The sequence below is a fragment of the Loxodonta africana genome, chromosome 9, assembly GCF_030014295.1.
Source record: "Loxodonta africana isolate mLoxAfr1 chromosome 9, mLoxAfr1.hap2, whole genome shotgun sequence".
In the NCBI taxonomy this organism is placed as follows: domain Eukaryota; kingdom Metazoa; phylum Chordata; class Mammalia; order Proboscidea; family Elephantidae; genus Loxodonta; species Loxodonta africana.
Genome location: NC_087350.1, coordinates 68,913,682 through 68,927,131, shown reverse-complemented (window position 1 = coordinate 68,927,131; position 13,450 = coordinate 68,913,682).

The window sequence follows — 13,450 nt, the reverse complement described above, 5'->3', positions numbered from 1 at the left end:
GTACAGCTTTCGTGTATTCCTACGAGATTCTCCAGCCTTAGCTTTTACTGCTTTCCTCATTACAAAACTGCTGGAGTAGCTTTCTCTACAATTCTTGCTATTCCACAACCTTGTGCTATTTTGTCTGATGTTCTCTTTACATAGAATATTTTTTCTCCTCTGGTGCTCAGTCAAGACTCAACTCAAGTTTTGCTTCCCTCAAGAAGTCTTCAATGAACCCCAGGTTACCACAGTATCACTTGTGTGCCTCCATTCTAGAACCAGTTTGTAAGAACTGTAACAACATGTCTGAAGGTACATTCTACCCACATAACCACTTTTGCACTAGCCTGAGAACCTTTGTAGAGCAAACACCTGAACAGCATATTGGAATCTTTAAGAACAAACAACAAAAAAAAAAACCTGTCACTGTTCATTAGATCCCAATTTATAGCAACCCTATAGGACAGAGTAGAACTGCTCCATAGGATTTCCAAGGAGTGGCTGGTGGATTCGAACTGTTGACCTTTTGGTTATCAGGCGAGCTCTTAACCACTGCACCACCAGGGCTCCATCTTTAGGCCATTTATCAATTGGCTAGTAACTACTTGATAAAAAAAAAAAAATTCAAATCCCATGAGTTTAAATTTGAATCTTTGAGAATATGTGCTTCAAATTTAGATTCATGGGGCTTGAATCCTATCTCTACCAGTTACCACCCAATTGATAAACTACCTAAACTCTGTGAGTCTCAGTTGTTTTATATATTAAGCACTGAACTCAAAGGATAATTATTAGAACTAGGTGAACTGACACCTACAGGATAAGGAGTCAGCCATGCAAAATTTGGAGAATGCTGATTTCAGGGAGAGAGGATAGCATCTACAAAGGCCCAGCTGATGAAACATGGGGCACTGAATAATTTGTTGTCAACAGCCCCATGCTCCCTGCACTATTCACTCTGTCTAGGGTGATAGTTTCTAAGAGAAAACAGTGGAAGCCCCAGAATTAACACATGGCGCTTTGCAGAACTTCTTCAGTTAGGTTCGGCTTCATCTCTCCAGCTCCATTTGGATTCTTTCCAGATTCTATTATCACATTTAAGCCTTGGGTGAAACTTTAAAGCCCTGAAAAGTGGTGAAAGGGCTACACTGGCAGCGATCCAAGGGATGACCACGACAGCTAAGTGCAGCACTTGGGCAAGAGCAGCTTGATGAGGGTATTACCCAAAAGGGCACGTGTCTCAATGAACACTGCGAAGCGCATCCATTCAGGGAATGTGCCCCTCTTGTCAAACTTGACAGCAGGTTCATTTCAGCCTGAGATGCATTTGCCAAATGAACAGAGATTGCATTGGTTTTAGAAATTGTTTTTGTTTTATAGCAGTAAAATAAAATGATTTATGAGTTTGTCAGGCAACGAATGTTGCCTTTTGGGAAAAATATCTCCCCTTCCCAAAGTATCACGAATTGCAAATGAATCAATGGGTGACGTATATGTGTGTGTGTGTGTGTGTGTACGTGTGTACACATACATGTATCTCAGTGCTTATCCTCTTTCTTCCTTGCCTCTGTGGTTTGGAAGCCAACTCCACTGTGCTCTTAGACTGATTCCGCAAGCAGATTGTAATTATAGTGCCGAACAGTCATTTCCAAGACAAACCAAATCTGTATTCTATTAAAGTCAGTGAGTAGTTAAACGTGATTTTTTTTTTTTTTAATTCGCAACCATAATAAAAAACAGGTTCCCCATTGAATTTGATGGTTCAGGAGTCAGAAGATTCCACATGGTCCCTTCCGAGTTTTTTGGAAATACATTCTGATGGTGTCTCAGGCATATCAGCAGGAGGTCAGCTTAATTTACGGTTTATCCTGTTCACTGTGGTTTGGACAGCAGCTGCCTGGAAGTCCCAAAATGGTAATAGATTTCCTCCCTGATATTCTAAGCCTGCCTGCCAACAACTAAGCATATCCCTTGGTGTGTCATTTTGAGATGTTAGATGGAGTCACACAAATAAGAGCTAGACCTTCTCTCAAACAAGAGATGAGGAAATGCTGCTCTTCAGGGATTGCTTTGAAAGAAAGAAATGGCACGAGTCTTTCTGTTCATCACCTTGCAAGAATCATTCTGATGATATGTTTTTGTAAAACTGTCTTGGAAATGAAATCTTCCTGTATAGTTCAGCAGTTATTTTATTCCAACGCCCTAAATTTGTGTGCATTTCCAATGCATTTTAATGGCAAAAATAATTCTTTAAAGGAGATTTGGATTACAAAAGCAGTAAATGCTCCAATACCCACCCACAACCATTCCCCTCCTACAAAATTCGAGCTTACATGCAATATCTACATTCTATTGAATATTTTGTAAGTATGTTGAAAATTACCAATTGATTTAAAATTGCTGTTAAAAAAGACCACAGCCTATGAGCTTAAAGCCCTATAGTTCTTTACTCTGCTGATCCATGTTCCACCTCTAGAGTGGGAGATGCTGTGGAGGCAATATTATATGCTTACTGATCATTCTATGTTTGTTTTTCTGTGAAGTGATTGTTCATAATTTTGGCCCACTTTTTAATTGTTTTTTTTTCTTTTTGACTCATAGGGTTTCTTTTATATTCTTGATACTAAACCCTTACCTGTTTGGGGATTTTGTTTTTCACATTCAGACTTTGAATCCAATTAGATATGATTCCGTGTTTGGTCAAGTGTATTACTTTGTGCAAATAAACAGTTGTTTCAGCACATTAATTAAATAGTCCATTCTTTTTTTTTTTCCTGAGCTGCAATGCACCACTGCTATACATAAGGTTTCTGTATACATCAAGATCTCTTATCAGGCACTATTTGGTTCCTAAGGACTATTTGTCCATCCCTAAACCTATATTGGAGACCTGGTGGCATAGTGGTTAAGAGTTCAGCTGCTAACCAAAAAATCGGTAGTTCAAATCCACCAGCCGCGCCTTGGAAACCCTACGGGGCAGTTCTACTCTGTCCTATAGGGTCACTATGAGTCAGAACTGACTCAACAGCACCTAACAACCTAACCTACATTGTAAGATGCCCTTGAGTTAGTTCCGACTCATAGTGACCCTATGTACAACAGAATGAAATACTGCCGGTTGTGCACCATCTTTACAATCCTTGCTTTGCTTGAGCCCATTGTTGGAACAACTGTGTCAATCCATCTCGTTAAAGGCCTTCCTCTTTTTCCCCGACCCTCTATTTTATCAAGCATGATGTCCTTCTCCAGGGACTGGTTCCTCCTGATAACATGTCCAAAGTATGTGAGACCAAGTCTCAACGTCCTCAATTCTAAGGAGCATTCTGGCTGTACTTCTTCCGAGACAGATTTGTTCGTTCTTCTGGCAGTCCATGGTATATTCAATAGTCTTCACCAACTCCATAATTCAAAGCCATCATTTACTCATTCTTCCCTTAGTCATTGTCCAGCTTTCGCAGGCATACGAGGTAACTGAATACGCAGTCTTTTTTTTTTAATTGAACTTTAGATTAAGGTTTACAGAACAAACTAGTTTCTCGTCAAACAATAGTACACGCATTGTTGTATGACATTGGTTAACAACCCCACGACATGTCAACACTCTCCCTTCTTAACCCTGGGTTCCCTATTACCAGCTTACCTATTCCCTCCTGCCTTCCAGTCCCTGCCCCAGAGCTGGTGCACCTTTTTAGTCTTGTTTTGTTTCACGGGCCTGTGCAATCTTTGGCTGAAGCGTGAACCTCAGGAGTGGCCTCATTACTGAGCTGAAAGGGTTTCCAGGCGCCATACTCTAAAGGTTTCTCCAGTCTCTGTCAGTCCACCAAGTCTGGTCTTTCTTTTTGAGTTAAAATTTTGTTCTACATTTTCTCCAGCTCTGTCCAGGACCCTTTATTGTGATCCCTGTCAGAGCAGTCAGTGGTGGTAGCTGGGCACCATCTCCTTGTACTGGACTTAGTCTGGTGGAGGCCATGGTAGATGTGGTCCATTGTCCTTTGGACTAATCTTTCCCTTGTGTCTTTCATTCTTCCTTGCTTCCAAAGGGGTGAGACCAGTGAAATATCCTAGATGGCTGCTCACAGGCTTTTAAGACCCCAGACGCTACTCACCAAAGTAGAATGTAGAACAATTTCTTTATAAAAGCTGCTATGCCAATTGAGCTAGATGTTCCCTGAGACTGTGGTCCCCACAGCCCTCAGCCCAGCAATTAGGTTCCTCAGGGAGTTTGGATGTATCTATGGAGCTACCATGGCCTTGCCTTGTACAGGTTATGCTGGTTTCCCCAGTATTGTGTACTGTCTTACCGTTCACCAAAGTTACTGGTTATCTTTTGTCTATTAAGTGTTTTTCCATCCCTACCCCTCCCCTCCCTCATAACCATCAAAGATTGTTTCTTTTTGTATGTAAACCTTTTCTTGAGTTTTTACAGTAGTGGTCTCATACCATAGCTGTCCTTTTTGATTGACTTATTTCACTCAGTATAATGTCCTGTGCTGAGTTCCTTTTGTTTGTAGCTTTCTTTTTCATTTATTTTGTTTTTATTGAGACTTTATGTTTTTCTTCTTTATTTTGATGAAAAGATTTGTTAATTTTCTTTGTGGTTACCTTGACGTTTACCCTTATCTTCCTAGGTTTGAACTAGTCTATTATTACTTGGTATCCCCTTGCCTTCCTCTCCATCAGAGAGTTCTGTACCTATACCGTTTATTCCCTCTTTTATTGTTCTGACGTTGTCATCTACAGATTAACCTCTCTGGTTCTGTGTTGCAATTGTTTTGGTTTTGGATAGTCCTTGAGAGTTCATTTCCTAGGTTGGTATCTCACTGGTACCATCCTGCATCCTAGATTCAGGCTGTGGTCTGATGTTGTTTGCTCTCAGACCGAAGTTCTCCCTTTAATTACTTTTAAGTTTGGTTTGGTTTTTACACATTCTCTTAATTTCTGTTTATCTGGAAATGTCCTAATTTCATCATTATATTTGAATGAAAATTTTGCAGGATATATTCTTGGTTGGCAATTTTTTTCTTTCAAGGTTTTACATATGTCACCCCATTGCCTTCTTGCCTGCATGGTTTCTGCTGAATAATCAGTCTTATTGTTTCTCCTCTGTCTGTGACTTTTTGTTTTTCTCGAGCTGCTCGCAGGATTTTTTCTTTGTCTTTGGTTTTAGCAAGTGTGATTATGATATGCTTTGGTGTTTTTCTTTTGGGGCCTATCCTATATGGGGTTCACTGAGCTTCTTGGATGGTCAGCTTTTCATCACTCATGATATTAGGGAAGTTTTCTGTCAGCAATTTTTCAATGATCCTCTCTGTGTTTTCCATTTTTTCTCCCTCTTCTGGAACTCCAGTCACTTGCAGATTTTGGCTTTTGATTGTATCCCACGTAATTCTCAGAGTTTCTTCATTTTTCTTCTTTTTTCCAATTTTTCCTCAGAGTTGTATCCAAGTGTTTGTCTTCAATTTCGCTGACTGTGTCTTCCATCATTTCAAATCTGCTTCTCAGCCCTTCTATGACACTGCCCATTTTACAAATCTTGTTGTTTATCTTTTGGATTTTTGATTGTTGTTTTTGTTTGATTTCTAGTTGTGAATTTATTTTGGCATTCTGTTCCTGTTATTACTTTCCTGGATTGTTCATTTTTTGTCTGCATTTTCCATGAATTTGTCTGCCTTTTCAAAAAATTTGTCTACTTTTTCCTCATTGTTGTTTGCTTTTTGCTTCAACTCTTGGATTGCTCTGGATATTAGAGATTTGAATTATCTCTCTGGTAGTTCTAGTGCCTTTTCTTCTACTGGAAAGTCATTTGGTGTTTTATTTTGGACATCTACTAGACCCATCCTGTCCTGTTTTTTAATATGTTTTGATATTTTCTGCAGTCTTCAGGACATTCAGTAGTTGTTTTCTTCATTTCTTGATTGTAGATTTGTTTGTTTTGTCCTGCATTTTTATTTTATTTGGTTATGTCTGAGCAGGAGGCCTATGCGTTCTTTGTTGTTTGTTCGTCTGTATTCACAATAATTTTCACCTCCTTGCCCAATGGGCAGGGCCAGTCATTCAGCTGTGGTGCAACAGAGTAGGTCCAGAAGGTGCTCTGTCTCCTGCTGGGAACTTTGTGAGGCTGCTTTTCTGTACTCCCTGTCTGCTGATCTCTGACATGGGTGAGGTGAATCCAAGCAGCACATATGCTGCACTTCCCAGCTGGCCGAGCCACCACAGCCAGCCAGGAAGCTCGGAGATAGAGCAGTGAGGAGAAACTGGGGTGTGGGAAAGTATGTATCGCTGATTACCAGCTGCTCTGTCTCCTACTAGGAGTTCCGTGAAGCTGCTTTCCCATGCTCCCTGTCTGATGAGCCCTGGCTAAAGTCCAAGATGGCAGATCGGTGCTGCATTAGCTGATGGGGCCCTCCACATGTATCTCTCCTTGCTCTCCATCCTCTGCCAGTTTCTTATTCCATTCAGTGCTTGGCTGAGTGCTCTATCTCTTCATTTTTCACTTCAGGTTCGAGGAATGACATTTGTCTCTCTTTTACTTAGTTTTTCAAGTCTTTGCTGTGGAGGGGCGGCATGGTGCTTCTGTCTATGGTCCCATGTTGGCTGGAAGTTGAGACGTTAGTCTTTAAAGTGACATCTTTGCTTTTTAACACTTTGAAGAGGTCTTTTGCAGCAGATTTGCCCAATACAATGCATAGTTTGATTTCATGACTGCTGCTTCTGTGGCCATTGATTGTGGATCCCAGTAAAATAAAATCCTTTACAATGTCAGTCTTTTCTCCGTTTATCATGATATTGCTTATTGGTCTAGTTGTGAGGATTTTTGTTTTCTTTATGTTAAGGTGTAATCCATACTGAGGGCTGCAGTCTTTGATCTTCATCAATAAGAGGTTCAAGTCCTCTTCACGTTCAGCAAGTAAGGTTGTGTCATCTGCATAACAAAGGTTGTTAATGGGCCTTTCTCCAAACCTGATATTGTATTCTTCTTCATATAGTCCAGCTTCTCTGATTATTTGCTCAGAATACAGATTAAATAAGTATGGTGAAAGGATACAACCCTGACACACACTTTTCCTGATTTTAAACCATGAAGTATCCCCTTATTCTGTGTGAATGACTGCCTCTTGGTCTATGTACAGGTTCCACAATTAAGTGTTCTGGAATTCCCATTCTTTGTAATGTCCATAATTTATTATGATCCACACAGGTGAATGTCTTTGCATAGTCAAGAAAACACAGGCAAACATCTTTCTGGTATTCCCTGCTTTCAGCCAAGATCCATCTGACATCAGCAATGATATGCCTCTTTCCACATCCTTTTCTGAATATAGCCTGAATTTCTGGCAGTTCCCTGTCAATATACTGCTGCAACCACTTTTGAATGATATTCAGTAAAATTTTACTTGTGTGTGATATTAATTATATTGTTTGATAATTTCCATATTCTGTTGGATCACCTTTCTTTGGAATGGGCACAAATATGGATCTCTTCCAGTCAGTTGGCCAGGTAGCTGTCTTCTAAGTTTCTTGGCATAGATGAGTGAGCACTTCCAGCATTGTATCTGTTTGTTGAAACATCTCAATTGGTATTCTGTCAATTCCTGGAGCCTTGTTTTTCATCAATGCCTTTAGTGTAGCTTGGACTTTTTCCTTCAGTAACATTGGTTCTTGATCAGGTTACTTCCTGAAATGGTTGAATGTCAACCAATTCTTTTTGGTATAGTGATTCTGTATATTCCTTCTATCTTCTTTTGATGCTTCCTGAGTCGTTTAATATTTTCCCCACATAATCTTTCAATATTGCAACTCGACTTTTGAATTTTCTCTTCATTCTTTCAGTTTGAGATATGTCAAGCATGTTCTTCCCTTTTGGTTTTCTAACTCTAGGTTTTTGCACATTTTGTTACAAGACTTCACTTTGACTTCTCGAGATGCCTTTGTAATCTTTTGTCCAGCTCTTTTCATCATTTCTTCCTTTCACTTTAGTTACTCTACATTCAACAGCAAGTTTCAGAGTCTCTTCTGTCATCCATTTTGGTCTTTTCTTTCTTTCCTGTCTTTTTAACATCCTCTTGCTTTCTTCATGTATGATGTCTTTGATGTCATTCCACAACTCATCTGGTCTTTGGTCTTTAGTGTTTAATGAGTCAAATGTATTCTTGAGATGGTCTCTAAATTCGGGTGGAATTTACTCAAGGTTATACTTTGGCTCTCATAGTCTTGATTTAATTTTCTTCAGCTTCAGCTTGAATTTATGTATGAGCAATTGATGGCCTGTTCCACAGTTGGCCCTTGGCCTTGTTCTGACTGATGGTATTGAGATTTTCCATTGTCTCTTTCCACAGATGTAGTTGATTTGATTCCTGTGTATCCCATCTGGTGAGGTCCACATGTATAGTCATCATTTATGTTGGTGAAAAAAGGCATTGGCAATGAAGAAGTTGTTGGTCTTGCAAAATTCTATCATGCAATCTCAAGCATTTTTTCTATCACCAAGGCCATATTTTTGAACTACTGTTCCTTCTTTTTTTCCAACTTTTGCATTCCAATCACTAGTAATTATTAATGCATCTTGATTGGATGTTTGATCAATTTTAGACTGCAGAAGTTGGTAAATCTTCAATTTCCTCCTCTTTGGCATTAGTGGTTGGTGGGTAAATTTGAATAATATTCAAATTAGCTGGTCTTCCTTATAGGCGTATTGGTATTACCCTATCACTGACAGCACTGTGCTTCAGAATAGACTTTGAAATATTCTTTTTGATGATGAATGCAACATCATTCCTCTTCAATTTATCATTTCCAGCAGAGTATACAATATGATTGTTGATTCAAAATGGCCAATACCAGTCCATTTCAGCTCACTAATTCCTAGGATATTATTGATCTTTATGCACTCTGTTCAATTTTTGACATCCAATTTTCCTAGAATCATACTTCATACATTCTACATTCCTATTATTAACGGGTATTTGCAGCTCTTTCTTCTCATGCCACATCAGCAAATGAAGGTCCCAAAAGCTTGACTCTATCCATGTCATTAAGGTTGATTCTACTTTGAGGAGGTAGCTCTTTCCCAGTTGTATTTTGAGTGCCTTCCAACCTGAGGGGCTCGTCCTCTGGCACTGTATCAGACAACATTCCACCCTATTCATAAAATTTTCACTGGCTAACTTTTTCCAAAGCAGACTGCTAGGTCATCCTTCCTAATCTGTCTTAGTCTGGAAGTGCATCTGAAACCTGTCCACTATGGGTAATGTGAAATACCAGTGGCGTAGCTTCCAGCATCATAGCAACACATAAGCAACCATAGTATGACAAACTGACAGACATATGGGGAAACCCATATTACCTTTTCTTAATTACAATAGATTTTTTTAAAGTTTTGATATCTAATAGAGATGGTCTTTCTACCTAATCTCTCTCCGTCAAAAATATATTTCCTTTTCTTGACCTATTGCTCTTACATACAAATTTTAGAATCTCCTTGTCAAGTTCCATTAAAATAAAATCCTGACAAGATTTTGTTTAGATTACATTGTATTTATAGATTAATTTGTATAAAGATAACATCTTTAACATACTGAACCATTCTTACTTGTGTGTACGTTTCCATTTATTTAGTAAACCTTTAATGTTTTCCATAGTTTTATAATTTCTACATAAAAATCATATACAAATTTTCTTAGACATATTTATGGCAACCTTACTGTTTTGGTACTATTGTAAACAGTATCTTTCAAAAATTATGTTCCCTGTTTTTTGTTCTTGTTTGGAAAGGATTTTTATACATTGATCACATATAATGTTAATTATAACAATATGTTTGTTAATTTTTTAATCAACTGATCCAAAAGAAGGAAGAAGCATCAAAAGGATGGGAGAAATATAAAACACAAAATAAGATAATAGGAATAAAACCAAATATAATAGTTATTACAATAAATGTAAATACACTAAATTTCCTGTAAAATGATAAAGATTGACTGATTTAATAAAAGCAACATCAACAACTGTTTACTCTGTGTAAGAAAAATACATAAAATTCAAAGAAACAAGTTTGAAAATAAAAAGTGGAAAAAAAGATAATACAGCATATAGATATTTGGCAAATACTTTCCAAAACCAACCTGTGGTAGTTACATTGATATTAAGATGAAATAGACTTTAAGGCAAAAAGCATTATCAACCATAAAAAGTTCACTACCTAATGATAAAAATTTCAGTAATCCTAGAAGACCTTACAATTCTAAACTTGCATGCACTGGGTAACATAGTTCCGAACCATGTAAAGCAAAAATGACAGAACTACAGGGAGAAAGTTTTCTCTATTTGTTTTGAAGATCTGGTTGTCTTTGGATTATGCCATGTTCACTATGAGGTGTATAGGTAATTCTTTTTATTTATCATATTCTGGAATCATTGTCATTCCTGAATTTGAAGCCTCAAGTCTCTATTCTGAAATACTCTACATCATTATCTCTTTAAATATTGCTTCTATTCTCTCTTTCTATTCTGTTCCCCTCCCTACCTGGAATTCCAATTCGGCCTTGTCTTAATTTCCTAGTGGTGCTCTAAAACAAATAACACAAGTGAGTAGCTTTAAAAAACAGAAATTTATTTTCTCACAGTTAAGAAGGCTAGAAGTCTGAATTTAGGGTGTGGTTCTAGGAAGCTATTTCAGCTTCTAGTAGCTGGCAATCCTTGAAGACCTGGCCTTGTAGATTCACCTGCCTCCTTCATCATTAGATAGTGTCTGTCTTCCCCTTGTACCTGCGTGCATGTCTCTGTGTTGAAGCTGCTCTTTATACAACTCAGAGTAATTAGGTTTAGTATCCACATCACACTGGTATGACCTTAATTGATTGTTTACATTATATTAGATTGCCTTATGGAAGGTCATTACATTACATTACATTACATTACATTACATTACATTACATTACATTACATTACATTACATTACATTACATCCACAGGTACAGGGGCTAGAATTCCAGCACATATTTTGTGGAAGATAGAATTCAGTCAATAACAGAACTATATTAGGCCTTTTCCATATCCTTTATCAAACATGTCTCTTAGCCTCTCCTACTTTTTTTGACTCTCTATACTTTGATTGAAGTCCCTGGGTGGTGCCAACGATGACTGCACTTGGCTTCTAACTGAAAGTTGAAGGTTTGAGTCCACCAGAGGTATTTCAGAAGAAAAGTTTGGCAATACACTTTAAAAAAATCAGCCATTGAAAACTCCATAGGGCAACACAGTACTACTTTCACACACATAGGGGTCACCATCAGTTACAATCAATTCAACAGCAAATTTTTTATACTTTGATTAAGTTATTTCTTGAGCTATAACTTCCAGTTCACTTATTTTTCCTTTAAAATATATAATTTATATCGATTTATGCACCCAATGACAGGGCTGCAAGATACATAAATCAAATTTTAACAGAACTGAAAAGTGAGATAGACACCTCCACAATTATACTAGGAGACTTCAACACGCCACTTTCAGAGAAGGACAGGACATCCAGTAAGAAGCTCAATAGAGACACGGAAGACCTAATTACAACAATCAACTACCGTGACCTCATTGACTTATACAGAACTCTCCACCCAACTGCTGCAAAGTATACTTTTTTTTCTAGTGCACATGGAACATTCTCTAGAATAGACCACATATTAGGTCATAAAACAAACCTTTGCAGAATCCAAAAGATCGAAATATTACAAAGCATCTTCTCAGACCACAAGGCAATAAAAGTAGAAATCAATAACAGAAAAACTAGGGAAAAGAAATCAAATACTTGGAAAATGAACAATACCCTCCTGAAAAAAGACTGGGTCATAGAAGACATTAAGGAGGCAATAAGGAAATTCATAGAATGCAACGAGAATGAAAATACTTCCTATCAAAACCTCTGGGACACAGCAAAAGCAGCACTCAGAGGCCAATTTATATCGATAAATGCACACATACAAAAAGAAGAAAGAGCCAAAATCAGAGAACTGTCCCTACAACTTGAACAAATAGAAACTGAGCAACAAAAGAATCCATCAGGCACCAGAAGAAAACAAATAATAAAAATTAGAGCTGAACTAAATGAATTAGAGAAGAGAAAAACAATTGAAAGAATTAACAAAGACAAAAGCTGGTTCTTTGAAAAAATTAACAAAATTGATAAACCATTGGCTAGACTGACTAAAGAAATACAGGAAAGGAAACAAATAACCCGAATAAGAAACGAGAAGGGCCACCTTATAACAGACCCAACTGAAATTAAAAGAATCATATCAGATTATTACGAAAAACTGTACTCTGACAAATTTGCAAACCTAGAAGAAATGGATGAATTCCTGGAAAAACGCTACCTACCTAAACTAACACAATCGGAAGTAGAACAACTAAATAGACCCATAACAAAAAAAGAGATTGAAAGAGTAATCAAAAAACTCCCAACAAAAAAAAGCCCTGGCCCAGACGCCTTCACTGCAGAGTTCTACCAAACTTTCAGAGAAGAGTTAACACCACTACTACTACAGGTATTTCAAAGCATAGAAAATGATGGAATACTACCTAACTCATTCTATGAAGCCACCATCTCCCTGATTCCAAAAACCAGGTAAAGACACCACAAAAAAAGAAAATTATAGACCTATATCCCTCATGAACATAGATGCAAAAATCCTCAACAAAATTCTAGCCAATAGAATTCAACAACATATCAAAAAAATAATTCACCATGACCAAGTGGGATTTATACCAGGTATGCAAGGCTGGTTTAATATTAGAAAAAGCATTAATGTAATCTACCATATAAATAAAACAAAAGACAAAAACCACATGATCTTATCAATTGATGCAGAAAAGGCATTTGACAAAGTCCAACACCCATTTATGATAAAAACTCTCACCAAAATAGGAATTGAAGGAAAATTCCTCAACATAATAAAGGGCATCTATTTTTGTACAAAGCCAACAGCCAACATCACTCTAAATGGAGAGAACCTGAAAGCATTTCCCTTGAGACCGGGAACCAGACAAAGATGCCCTTTATCACCGCTCTTATTCAACATTGTGCTAGAAGTCCTAGCCAGAACAACTAGGCTAGACAAAGAAATAAAGGGCATCCGGATTGGCAAAGAGGAAGTAAAATTATCTCTATTTGCAGATGACATGATCTTATACACAGAAAACCCTAAGGAATCCTCCAGAAAACTACTGAAACTAATAGAAGAGTTTGGCAGAGTCTCAGGTTATAAGATAAACACACAAAAATCACTTGGATTCCTCTACATTAACAAAAAGAACATCGAAGAGGAAATAACCAAATCAATACCATTCACAGTAGCCCCCAAGAAGATAAAATACTTAGGAATAAATCTTACCAAGAATGTAAAAGACCTATACAAAGAAAACTACAAAGCTCTACTACAAGAAAATAAAAAGGACATACTTAAGTGGAAAAACA